General features: G+C 45.3%; 1 protein-coding gene and 1 long non-coding RNA gene across 5 annotated transcripts in view; one reads left to right on the top strand and one right to left on the bottom strand.

Annotated features, from left to right (window-relative positions):
- PIP5K1B (phosphatidylinositol-4-phosphate 5-kinase type 1 beta) overlaps positions 1-10,533 on the bottom strand; it is a 109,489-nt gene extending 98,956 nt beyond the window's left edge. Inside the window, exons 1-2 of one of the 4 annotated variants that reach the window (XM_066988264.1) lie at positions 10,382-10,451; positions 7,797-7,842 (exon numbers count right to left, since the gene is read on the bottom strand). The gene's annotated coding sequence lies outside the window, so the exon portion shown is untranslated. Of the gene's footprint in view, positions 1-7,625; positions 7,843-9,879; positions 10,140-10,381 lie in introns of those variants that run through there. The other 3 variants (XM_066988262.1, XM_066988265.1, XM_066988263.1) reach the window with 3 other exon arrangements.
- Positions 949-1,570, top strand: LOC106044157 (uncharacterized). The gene is made up of 2 exons (XR_001212144.3): positions 949-1,087; positions 1,322-1,570. It is a non-coding gene; the product is annotated as an uncharacterized lncRNA (long non-coding RNA).
- Positions 10,534-12,195: the final 1,662 nt, after the last annotated feature.

The raw sequence follows: 12,195 nt of genomic DNA, 5'->3' as shown, positions 1-12,195 counted from the left end.
AACTCAAGTAAGAGCTAGTACAGTGTCATGTATGAAAAACAGATTTAAAGAGATTTTATCATAATTGCTGTGGTTTGTATTTCTGAAATAAATCACTATGCTGTTTTATTTCAAGTAGTGTGCCTCAGGGTAGGAAAAAAAAGAATAAAAACAGATTAGTCTGCAATATCTCCCTTTTGAAAGGCCCATATACAATCAAGGCTGGAATATGACCTGGCAATATAAGTTATTATTCAAAATAATGAAGTTAAGCAATTTTGCTTCCAGTATACAATTAATACAGAAGTTTGTATTATCCCTACAGTTCTCAGTAAATGCCTTTATTTAATAAAAAGATGTCTGTTCATTAGCCATTTTTTTTCAAACTGAACTTTTAATTACTCAAACGCAAACCTTAGAAGAATGAAATATGCGAAGCCACACTTCGTTACACAGTAATACCACATCGTGACCAAAGAGATCCCAGTCCTCCAAACGTGGCTGACTTCGACAACGCAATTCCAAGCCAAACAGAGACCCAAATCAGCTGGGGATCAGGCAGGTGCACCAGTCCTTTACGGTAACATGTGACATACCCCGACACACATTCCCCTGCTGCCACGCATGAGCATCAAGACAGGGCTGGTGTCTCACCTCCGCCAGTGGCTCCCGGAACACAGTTGGCCACGGCGCTACACCGGTCACAATGCCCAGTCACGGCCACAATGCTCAGCTATGGCCACCGCCTACACAGGAGACATGCCGACACGTGCGGAAAAGCTGTGTCTGGGTGGGAGCTCCGTTCCCTGCAGGGCACGCACCTAGCAAGGGCTTGCTAGCAGAAACGTGCAGACTCACATCCCACCTCCCCAGTACCTGCCTGTGCCACGGGGAGAGCGAGGGATGAGACGGCCGTGAGGCAACGGGAACAGCGTGACGGTGTGGAAAGGCCTGGTTTAGGTTTCAACACCCTGTGTTCACGAATGGTCCCTTCACACCAAGCTGGAGCTGTGACCGAAGTGGTGAGATGCAAAGGGCGCTCCTGAGCAACAGGCAGTCTCTGTGATGTGCGCACACCACCTGGGAGGAGTCAAGGCGAGTGCTAAAGGTGACTGCACTTAGTAATTGTACAGATGTTCATGACTACCTACCAGTTAATGATTGACCTCCAGCTAAGGTCAAGCAGCTGTTTGCAAATTCTCATTCTTAAATCACAGATAAATAAATTCTAGCAACAAAAACATAAGGGTGGGCACTGACGATGCACAACTGCTTAGGGGCTGCACTGAAGCCACAGTCTAATCATAAATGTGCTTAAACTATGGTGATGTTTCTTGAGCAGGTTCAAAGACGAGTTCTGTGGCACACAGCCGCTGTAGGGATCCTTACACAACTTTTCTTCTGGAGAAACGAAGGCAAACAGGGTATTGCTCTCTAAGAAGAGGTTGGCGTATCGATCTTCAGATACATTTTCCACCCTTTAGAGTTCCTGTCACCGCCCAACATAAAGCACATGAAGCAGAAAGAAGCTGGGTAGCGCCAAACATAGAGAAGACTTGTCAAAATAAACTCAGAGGTGCGAACCATGCAATGCTGTTTGAGCTTTAGTACAACAGAGTTCAGATCCCAGAGAAATGCAGCTAATTCTACAAATTGGAGTCCTTAAAGACAGAGCAGACCATGACTCCTTCTTCTTTCTAAACCAGATTGCTAATGCCTCACACAGTTAGAAAATACCATTAATGCTCAGTCTGAAAACTTCAAGGTAACGATTGCCTCTCTTAGTTTTGCAAGCTAAAGTTATGTGCAAACACATTCAGCCTTTCTAAGGCAAGCACAGAATCTCTTAAAATTAAGAGCAAGGTAAGTGCACATTAGTGCCCCCCCACCCCGCAAAAAAATTTATACAGAAAAGGGAAAAAGTGAGAGTGCTAATTAGCAATGGAATAATGACCTACTGGATTGCTATTGGGAAGATGAAAGTAATTGATCAGTTCAGCTGCTAACAGAAGACAATAGTCCCAATTTGAGCTGCAGCATGAAGAACCAGTACCTGTGAAGAGTTGTCTGAAATGCTCCTTTTTTTACACTGATGTTTTGGATGCCAGCTCTTCAAGAACCAATACCACGAACCAGTAACTCAGAAGAGTGGTTTGAAAGTCAAAGCTTTTACACTGAAGCTTTGCATACTAGCTCTTAGTCAATTCGAGCACAACAGGAGGGCTTGTGCTCACTTAATAATAACCTAGTTAGCCGAGGTAAGGAGACATTAATGAGGACAACACTGCTTTCATTGCAGGCTATATAGGCTGCACATGACTCAAAGTATTCATTCACTACTCAAAACCTCAGGTTTTGCTCATCTGCTACAAACAGATAGTCAAATAAGGTAGACAATGCTAGGTGGGGTCTGTCTGTCTGCAGAAACATTTCAGGCTCCAGTGTAAGTGTATACAAAGTACATGACAAAAGTAATATATAGGTACACACCAACACACAACAAGAATTGTTATGCTCTCTAGCACTACTGTAACCGAAAGGAGCAGAAGCAATCTTGTAAACCCTAAATAAAGGCATGGGACAGCCTTACAAAACATCCAGCCTAGTTAAGTACTGGTATGTTTCTTGGCTCTTTTGCATGAGAAGACTACAGTATGCTAAATCTGCTCTTTAACATATGCAAACAATTAAAATGTTGCTCCACAGCTCAAAATTAGTCGCCTGTGTTCTACATAATTCCAGGCAGAGCGCTTGGGACTCAGAATAGATGACAGTTTACAGTGCTCCAAGACTTAATTAACATTTTGAGCTAACAAGTAGGACGCTTCTCCGACTGTTGGAGTTTCCTTTTACAAACACTGAGGCATAAGTTTGAATAAAGCATCCTTCAGAGTACATTTCAGATGTGAAACAACACATGAACCATCTTAACCTAAATATTTATAGCTACAAACTATTTGTTCTTTAAGTCCCAGCTTTGAAACTTGACGTTTGAATTAATAAATAAATAAAAAATGAACTTCATAATGAACATTTTAACAGGTATTCCTACGTAAATGAAACAAAAACGATTTACTATTTATATTTCTATTTAAGAGGTTCTGCTGAATTAGTACGACTTATTTTATTGAAGAGGTCTGAAAGTTTTGGTAAGCTTTTTGCAAAATTAGTTTAATTTTTGGTAAAAAATATCAGTAAAGCTTCAGCTAACTTCACTGCTTTATCTAATTACAACAGAATTTTAAAAGGTATCAAAGTTACACAGGCATTTGTGTTTTCATTCGGGGTATTTTTAGTATCTCATAGTTGAATTCCATTATCTGCACACCCAGCAACCATATTTTCTGTATTCTTCTGCCTTGACATGACTGAAGTAGTCCCAGCAGCACCACATCTCTGTAAGAGATGACCACCACATATTTCAGCAGAAGTACAACAACCTGAGAAAAAGCGATCCTGAAAGAGAGCGATCCTTACTCATCCACAGTCCTGGATGAGTCCAACTATTTCTTGTATGAAGATTGCAAAGCCCTGAAGCAAAGTAAGGTTTCAACTCAGATTTCTATTGCTACTCAGAAATATGTAGCAATATCATTTGCTAATAATTCCGTGTCCTACTGTAGTGATCTATGAATAGCTGGCAAAGGCTTTACAGTATAAACAAAACCCAGTAACATAAAATGTACAAGTATCATTATTTAATAAGATGACCTGTTACATCATCATGTTTGTATTAAAAACAAAACCAGAAGCTGTGGACACCCATGAAAGGGTTTTCTGTTTCCTAGCCAAAAACCTCTTCATAATACTTCTTTGTTTCCGTGTTGAACAGAGTGACTGAACTTCATGGGTGTCTCTCTGCCCTTCCAGGATCTTCCACTACCACTCTGAATGCAAAGTTGACTGGGGAATAAAGGGCAAAAGTACCAGTCCCTCAAAGGTTTCTGTGTGTGCCTGTCCTCATGTACCACAATGTACCTTACACAATTAACCATACTGACTTTCACGTGAGTTAAAACCAAGGAGAGACAATAGCCCTGGCAGAACCTGGGTGCCCAAGTTTGACCTAAAGGCATGCTCCTCAATGCAAGGTAAGTCACGCTCCATTTTCTTTCCAGACTACTCAGCCAGAGCACAAACAACACCCTCAGAGCCACAGAAGTACCATTTTACCTCTGCAGAGCTGGGTGGACTCTGTAGGAGACCCCCACACCCCACAAATCAGAACCAACCCCTCTTCTGTCTGAACAGACTCACACAAAATATACCACAAAGCAGAGAAGGTCGTTAGGAGTACCCACGGGTGTAGATCTGCTGGTTATGCTTTGTACTATGAAGAAGATGAGGTGCAGTCATCCTTAACTTCAGTCATGAGCCAGAAAGACTACACTGCATGGAAACCCCTCCAACAGCCGCAAATATAAATTTCTAAGTCTCTTCTAATATGGGAAGCAGACACCCTGGGGGAAAAAAGCTTCCCTAGTGAATCACTGAATAGGATTATTTATTGCCTTAGTGACGATTTTTTAGGATTATTCAGCAAAAAATATTCAAACAAACCAGTACACCAGCCCTCTCGAATCTGTGAGCGATTAGAACAAGTAAGGTCTCACTGAAGCCTAAAGTCTGTGACACACTTGACCCATCTCTTACTCGAATTCTGAATGCCAGAACTAACACTGAAGTAACTTTAAATAATAAAGTGATCCAAAAAAAACTTAGCTCCAATAACAAAACACTGACAACAAAGTTCAGCGTTCTTACCTGAGGTTGTTTTGGTTCTTTCACAGAAGTTTAAAAACATCACTGTCTTTCTATTGCCAAATACTGGCAGATAAAGTGCATACCACTGAACCCGCACGCCTCTACAGAGGAGGAAGCACCAACAAGCTACATAGCACAAACTGACGTGCTATAAACCTGGGCATGGTCTCATACAAAGATTACATCGCTCTCAGGCAAAAACACCTGATGCATGACACATCAAAAACAAGACAGAACTCTAATTAGGTACAAAGGAAAAGAACATCTGCAGAACCTTTCAATGTACAAATCCACAGAATCCTACAATCTTTCTACTTAATTCAATCATCCTCTGAAGATTTCTGTATAAAGCCATACTAGAAAGCACATAAAATTCTAAATTCCCTTTTAAAACCCTACACATTTACAGCTTGGATTAGGGAAGGTACATAAACATGAAAATTCTCATATTGACACCCCCCCAGATGTCTTCATTAATCTTCTATTTGGAGATTGGCAGTAGTGGTGGCTGCATGGGATTTTTAAGTTATCCAAACAAGAAGCTGGCTGCCCCCACATTTCTCTGGGTCTGGAACGCTTAGGATAGTTTAACAACAACTGAGTTTGCTGGAGAGAGAAAAAAAAAAAGGCAAACAATGAAAACCCATTTCCCAAATGTTGTAAACCAACAGATTGCAAACCATGCTCCAAATCACTTAGAGACCAGCAAAAACTTTTAGTGAGCTAAAGAAAAATAAAACCATTTGACATGCAGCCTGTGACCCTACTTGTCGCCTTAAAAGTCAGCAGTAATTAGCACACCACAGTTTGAGACACGCAGTTAATCCTATTCATTACCTAAAAAAACCCAAACCACCAACTTGAGACCTGAGGAAAAAACAGCAGTTTGTAATGAAGCCAAGAGGACCACTCTCGCGGTCCGTGTGGCTAATGGCAGGAGACTTCATGAGTTACGGGACTGTTACTCCAGCACTGGGAAAACAGTCAGCAGCAGCAGCGAAGCCGCAGGGGCCAGAGCCTAGCGCAGGGCCCCAGCCCCAGCCCGGGGCAGGTGCCCCCACCAGCTCAGCACCCTCAGCACCACCCTGCTCCCCCAGCTGCCAGGGCTAGCTAGGCTGAGACCCGAGGAGTGATAGGCACACCCCTGCTACAATTAGGCTGTCATTTAGCTGGCATTCAGCTGACTCACACGGGTACCCCGGCCAAGAACTTCTCGTGAAAACAAACTCGGCAGGAGAAATAAGCAAATGACTTTCCCAGATAGAGAGGGACGGGAAGTTCTGTGCACACAGCGGCCCAGGAGAATCCAGCCCGTCCACTCCCCTGCAGATACAGCTCTGCCCAAGGCCTTTGCTACGGTACAGTTGCTGGCAGAGAAAGTCCCAGCAGGTGCACAAAGCGAGACCCGGACCGTGATGCAGGCTGGGCACCCGGTGTGGGCAGCAGCTGCTGCAGCCAAGCACATTGCCTTCTCTTGACTGGATTACAGGAGGGCTGACAGAAACCTCACACGCGGTTTTCTCAAGAGCTAAAGAAGCTGAAAGGTCTCTACCTGTTAATTCCACATCTCTACCATGTCCCCACTGCTGTTTGCACACCCCTCAGTTCATAGTGCAACCCTGCAAGTGGCCATACCAGCAAACTGCACCACTGAAAGAGCTAGCCGAGAAACAGCTCTCCTCCACACCAACTTCTTTTGTTCCTGCAATTATTCTTCACTCAGATCAGCTCAGTGATCTGATATTATCACAAAGCCTCACCAACAGTTGTGCAACCACAGCCAAAAAAGTGGCAAACTGCCATAACAGCTGTAGTATTTTATGTCAGCTCTAGTGCTGAAGGCAACATCCCATTACTGCTCATCAAACTATAAACTTAAATGCTAGCAGTTTCCTCCAGTTCAAATGACATTGCCATGTTTTGGGAGATGTAAACAAGATTTAACAATTGATTTTGTAAATTACAGCAATATTTCTATTGCTGAATGGTATTCAATTTTTCAACTATTTGTGTAATCAAACCATCTGTGTATTTGCATCCATTATATTTAATATAATTGTGATCATGTTCTGAACCTCCATCAAAGGACACTAAGTTAGGCCTTCTAAATTATAGTTTCAAGTGCAGGAAACCTGCAACTCAGTAATTCTGTACAGTAACAAAATCAGTCAAGTGGAACCAAAGTCCGGATCCCCAGGCTGAGTTTTATTATGAACAGTGAAGTGGTCACCACTAAGAGAGGACAGAAATCTTCTTATTAACACTGGGATGTGATCTCCAGACACACACTTCTTACATAGCACTGGTTGAACGTGGGGGATCAGCATTTCAGCCTCTGTGCTTACAATAAAGATATTCCTCAGCCCCAAAGAGACACTTTAAACAGTGTATCACTACCAATTCTGTCTACAGAATTTCAAGTACTGCAGTAACAGAGAGGACATCAAAAACAAAGGGTGCCAAACACAGGGGGGCTGGATGGATGGTATGCAGTCAGACAACACATGAATATTGAAGACAGAACTAACAATAAAAATGAGCAGTTAATAAATGGCAATCATCCAGCACTTGCTTTACTTGACAGAACTGCCCTGTCTGTGCACGCACACAGCACCACGCAGTCAGTTTTACAAATAACTTCCTTCTTGACTATGATATAGATCATAGCCATGTCACACTGAAAAAAAACTAACGCTAGCTTACCATTACCTTTAATTGTAAAAAATCTCATGTTTCAAAATTAAAAAAAAGTGCATGTCTGGACAACGGGGAAAACACAGAAGGCATACGCAACATCTTCAACTTCCCCCTACTTTGCTGATCACAAATAAAACAGTTTTACAGCAAGGAGGAGATAACAGTAAAAATGGTAGACATTGTACCTTGCAACAGGATGATATAGTTTTTTAGTTCACAACTGAAGAATGAAGAAGGAAGATAAAAGATAGGGTTTCCAGCTCCCTGTAGGAGGACTTGAAGTTTCTTTCCCCAAAGAAGGAGTAAAAGCTCTTTCTGAACTGTACAAACGTGAAGAATAAGAGAAGATGCATGACCTCATAACCACAGCAGGAATCTGCGATGACACATCGGACACTTCATCTATTTAGGGAAAATAAAATTCAGAGTATCAGTGGCGCAGGCCCACAACAAGCAAGTATAGTACAAGAGGGATTCAAACACAAATGACACCTAGAGGATGATGAATGGCCTGGTCTGTAACTTAGACCAGATGGCAGGGAAGGTACGAGGAGCCCTCTTCCCAATCCCTGCCTAGCACTGTCAGCGATCCCTGTGGGTCCCTTCCAACTCAGGATATTTCAATGACTCTACAATTTAGAGCAGCATTTCATTGCATTTAACTCACGCTGACTCTGCTACTCAGTTCTAAGCTATCGGGGGCTTTGAATATTACAACATCTACCAAATTGCCCATCTCTATGCTTCTAAGTGCACATTTCATTTGCCCTGATCTGTGAAGTTTGCACTTTAGCTTCTGCCGTATATAAATTTCAACTACAGCACCATGCAACCACCAGCAGTAACCAAAGGCTCACATTGCAGCAACAACCAGTACACATTCTGCAAGAAGAGAAACGCCCTGAGTAACACTTAGCCCGACACCATGTCCTGCAGGATGCTGAAAACTGCACAGAAACTGCACCGGCTCTCATCTCCCCTCAAAACCCAGCAGAAGAGTTGGGGGAAGAAGGGGAGGCTGCCCCTAATGAGCAGGTGCCCCTGGCCTAAGGAAAGGCTGTTGCCAGCTTCTGTCCTGTAGCCTCTGAGAATGCCAAGGCACTTGACATGCCTTGGTTACAGGGACTGTAAACACACAGAGCACACGCCGTATACATGAAGCTGCAAGAATCAACAAGCGCTTTCTCAACAATATATGGACCACATTATGCAAGCTGCAAAGAAAGTATTTTTACAGTTTCCATCCCATTCTGCTGGCGTCAAAGAACAAAAATATCCTTAGCTACCTCCAGGCTTGGTAGGAAAAAATAAAGAAAGATAATCGATACCGCTCCATAAACATACAAACACTTTACAGCAAAACGTGTAAGCATATGCTTATTCTTAAATGCTGTGGTTTGGTTCTCCCGATACCAGGAAGACCTGACTACATAATTAAGATTACGAACAGTTGGTGCCCTAAACTAGCACCAACTGAAGTCAGTGAAAGAAACACCCCACTGTTTTTAACAGCTTAAGGATCAATTCCTAAACTTAGAACATGATTTTCCACTCCATGCTTTATCTAACTGGGGGAGGGGAAGAATCCAGGAAAGAGAGATTAAATATGTTGAATAAGAAGAGGGGAAAGGAACGTTTTTGTATGCACACTTCATTTTTTCCAAGATATATTAATTATCTTCTGATAACTGAATTTTAGAAACAAAATAGATTTGAATATTTGTGCTCAATTTTTTCATCACCAATTCTGAGATAGCTACAAGGCAAAGGAGTACATTAAGAATGGGAGAAACTATCTCAGTGGAGGAAGAGAAGTTAAAAGCTATTTATTTTCTTTTAAAGTGCTGGAAGAGTCAGAGTAGCAACTGTACCAGGCATTCATCAGACCGTGTATTCTCTGCTTTGAAGATCAAAGAATTTTGAGAGACCATTTAACGAACTTTATTACAAAGCACCTCTATCATAACCATGGGACAAACAACATATAAATTTACACTGGGACTTAGAAAACGTGGGTTCTACCATTTACATTCGCTAACTCCCAAACTGCCAATGCTCATTACCTAAGGTTCAACTTGAGAAGAGTTTCTGTATTTTCTCTTTTGATCCAAGCCCTCCTCTACCTTACATCACCCAAATGCCGGCTCAAAACATTTACATAAATACATAATTCTCTATCAAACCAGAAGAACTGTTCCCTCACCTCAAGCGGTATCCTTTCAGGAGCAACATGAAACAAGTATATTTACATTTCCTCTGGGAGAGCCAACACAGCACAGCACAGAGTTTTCCTAAAGCAACAGCATGTACCAACCAGTAGCTCAGTCTTAAAGCAGCAGCACCGAAGAGGAGGGAAAAACACACGATCACCTAGGCAGGGTACTGGAAGCACTGCCATCAGAGGAAAGCCAGCCTCACGGTGCTAAAAGGTAAGTTTACCATTTAAACAGCTCTCTGCCGCCGGGCTGCCAGCATCTCGGGGAGGTCTCGGTCCGCCCGCACACGCCGAGGGCTCCCTCCGCGGCTGCCGGCAGGGCTCAAGGCACGCGAGCAGCCCCGTCCATCGCGGCGCAGCCCGGCCCCGGCCGAGCGGTGCCCGCCGCACCCGCACCGAGCCCGGCGGGGCCCCGCCGGCTGGGACCCGCGCCCCGCTAACGGGGGGCGCTCGCTGCGGGCCGGGGCCCGCTTCGGCACCGCGGCCGGGCTCGGCGGTGCCACAGAGACACAGCCGGGGCTGCAGCAGTTTCAGCAAATGAAAACGAAAGGAGAGGGACGATGTAAATAAATAAATAAATTAATAAAAAGCAGGCGCCCCAGTGCGCCGCGGGGGTCGGGGCGAGCAAGGGAGGAAGGGAAGGGGAAGGGGAAGGCGCCCGCCTCCCGCGGCCAGCCCCAGCCCGGCCGCCCCAGAGCCCCCCGGGCCGCCGCGCAGCGCCCTCACCTCCTGCTCCGGTGCGCGGCGGCGGGTGGCGGGCACGGCAACGGCACCGGCAACGGGTACCGGCATAGGCCCCGGCCCCGGCCCCGGCCCCGCCCGCGGGCCGGCTCCTCCCGCCCGCTCCGCCGCCGGGGGCCGGGGAGGCACGGAGGGGCCGCCTGCTGCTCGCCCGGCGACCCGAGGGCGGGCGGAGCGCCCTCCCCGGCCCCCCTCGAGCCCTGGCTGCAGGAGGGGCCGTGGGGCGGTGTGGGGAGGTGTGGGGCGGTGTGGGGTGGTCTGGGGCAGCGGCTATGCGGGGCCCGGCAGGGCTGCGTGGCACCTCCATGCCGGAGGGCTGAGGTGAGGGGTGAGGGAAGGGGGTGTCTTGCTGCAGGCACAACGCTTCTGCAGGCCGGCCTGCCGTCTCGGGCCAAGCCTCTCAGCCTGGGATGAAAGGCTGGTGGGTTCACCAGCGCTCGCGGTCCTGCCATCGTTCTCTGGCCACTTGCCTGTCCTGGAGTTCTGCCTCGCACCCAACACTGCTTTAGGGCAGGCCACCAGGGAGCCTGTACACCCCGGGTGAGACCACGTGAGAAAAGTCCCTGGAAAGTCATCCTACGGGGTGACAGAAGTCCTGGTTGTTAATCCCCATAGCATCACGTACTTGCCTCATTCGTGTTTTGCAGGCCTGACAGCGGCATAAGTGAGGAGGATGGTCAGGAAGGCTGTAAATGTGTAGATCGTGTTTAATCAGTGTAGATGAAAGAATGAGAAAAGGAAGCTGGGAGAATGAACACACAAACAACGGGGTATTGGGATGACCATGGCCTTAACACTGCTGCTTTCAGGGAAGCATCTCTGGTGGCTGGCTTTCCTGCTTACCGGTCACGGATGGTGACAAAGCCTTAGCATCTGCTTAGGACCTTTCCATTCCTGGTAGAGTAGACTACTCCCAAGCTACACAAGCTGAATGCGTAATAGCTGTGCATTTATAGCTGTAATTACTGATATCGGATAGGCTGACTCATGCGCATTGAATTCCAACTGCAGAAGGAACTATTGTATGTATGCACATTGAAGAAAAAAATCACAGCATTTCAAGGTGCTACTTCCATTTTGCTCATGATTCTTACTCCACTCTGGTTTTTATCTGCTACGGTATTTATAACGAATGATAACAGAACAATTACCTTGTATGTTTATTCAAACCAACATCCAATAGTCACACCATTTCAATGACAATGGCTTCTCCAAGAGCAGCAAGAGAGGTTTCTGGTAGTCTCATTCCCTGATGCTTCATTTTCTACTTTTCACACAAGTAGCACGGTGGCTCATAGACACCGCAGTCAGATGTGCCATCTGGCTCAGCTCTGCGCTTTCGGAGTGAATGACACTTTCTTAATGTATGCAAAATCTGCAGCACTTGACTAGCTTGTGGTGATATGAGTGTTTGGAAGATTAAGGGTGAATAATCTAATACAGTCAGGGCCTCTCAAAATTTCCGTCTGGTCTTTAAGGTGGACTGCATACAGCAGCGACACTGGTTACATGTGGAGAACAGGAAACAACAAGACCCAAGCCCAAGAAAAAAAGCAGACAGAACTCCTAACTCCTCTTCATGCAAGAAGGCATCCTAACGTAGGAGGGACTTTCTTCCTTCTTACTGCTTGGGGCTGAACCAAAGAGGTACCTGAATGTTTTTCTCCGTCCTTGTGTATACCCAGTCACGGTGTTATATTAAGTAAGAAGACCATCAGTGAATGACAAGTTACGAATCTCAATGACCATGTTCTTCTCCTCACACTGCCAGGGTAGTGGCTAAGTGCCCTGGGGTCTGA

The sequence above is a fragment of the Anser cygnoides genome, chromosome Z (assembly GCF_040182565.1).
Source record: "Anser cygnoides isolate HZ-2024a breed goose chromosome Z, Taihu_goose_T2T_genome, whole genome shotgun sequence".
Taxonomy (NCBI): domain Eukaryota; kingdom Metazoa; phylum Chordata; class Aves; order Anseriformes; family Anatidae; genus Anser; species Anser cygnoides.
Note: the sequence above shows the minus strand (reverse complement) of the source record. Positions and strands in the feature narration are given on the sequence as shown.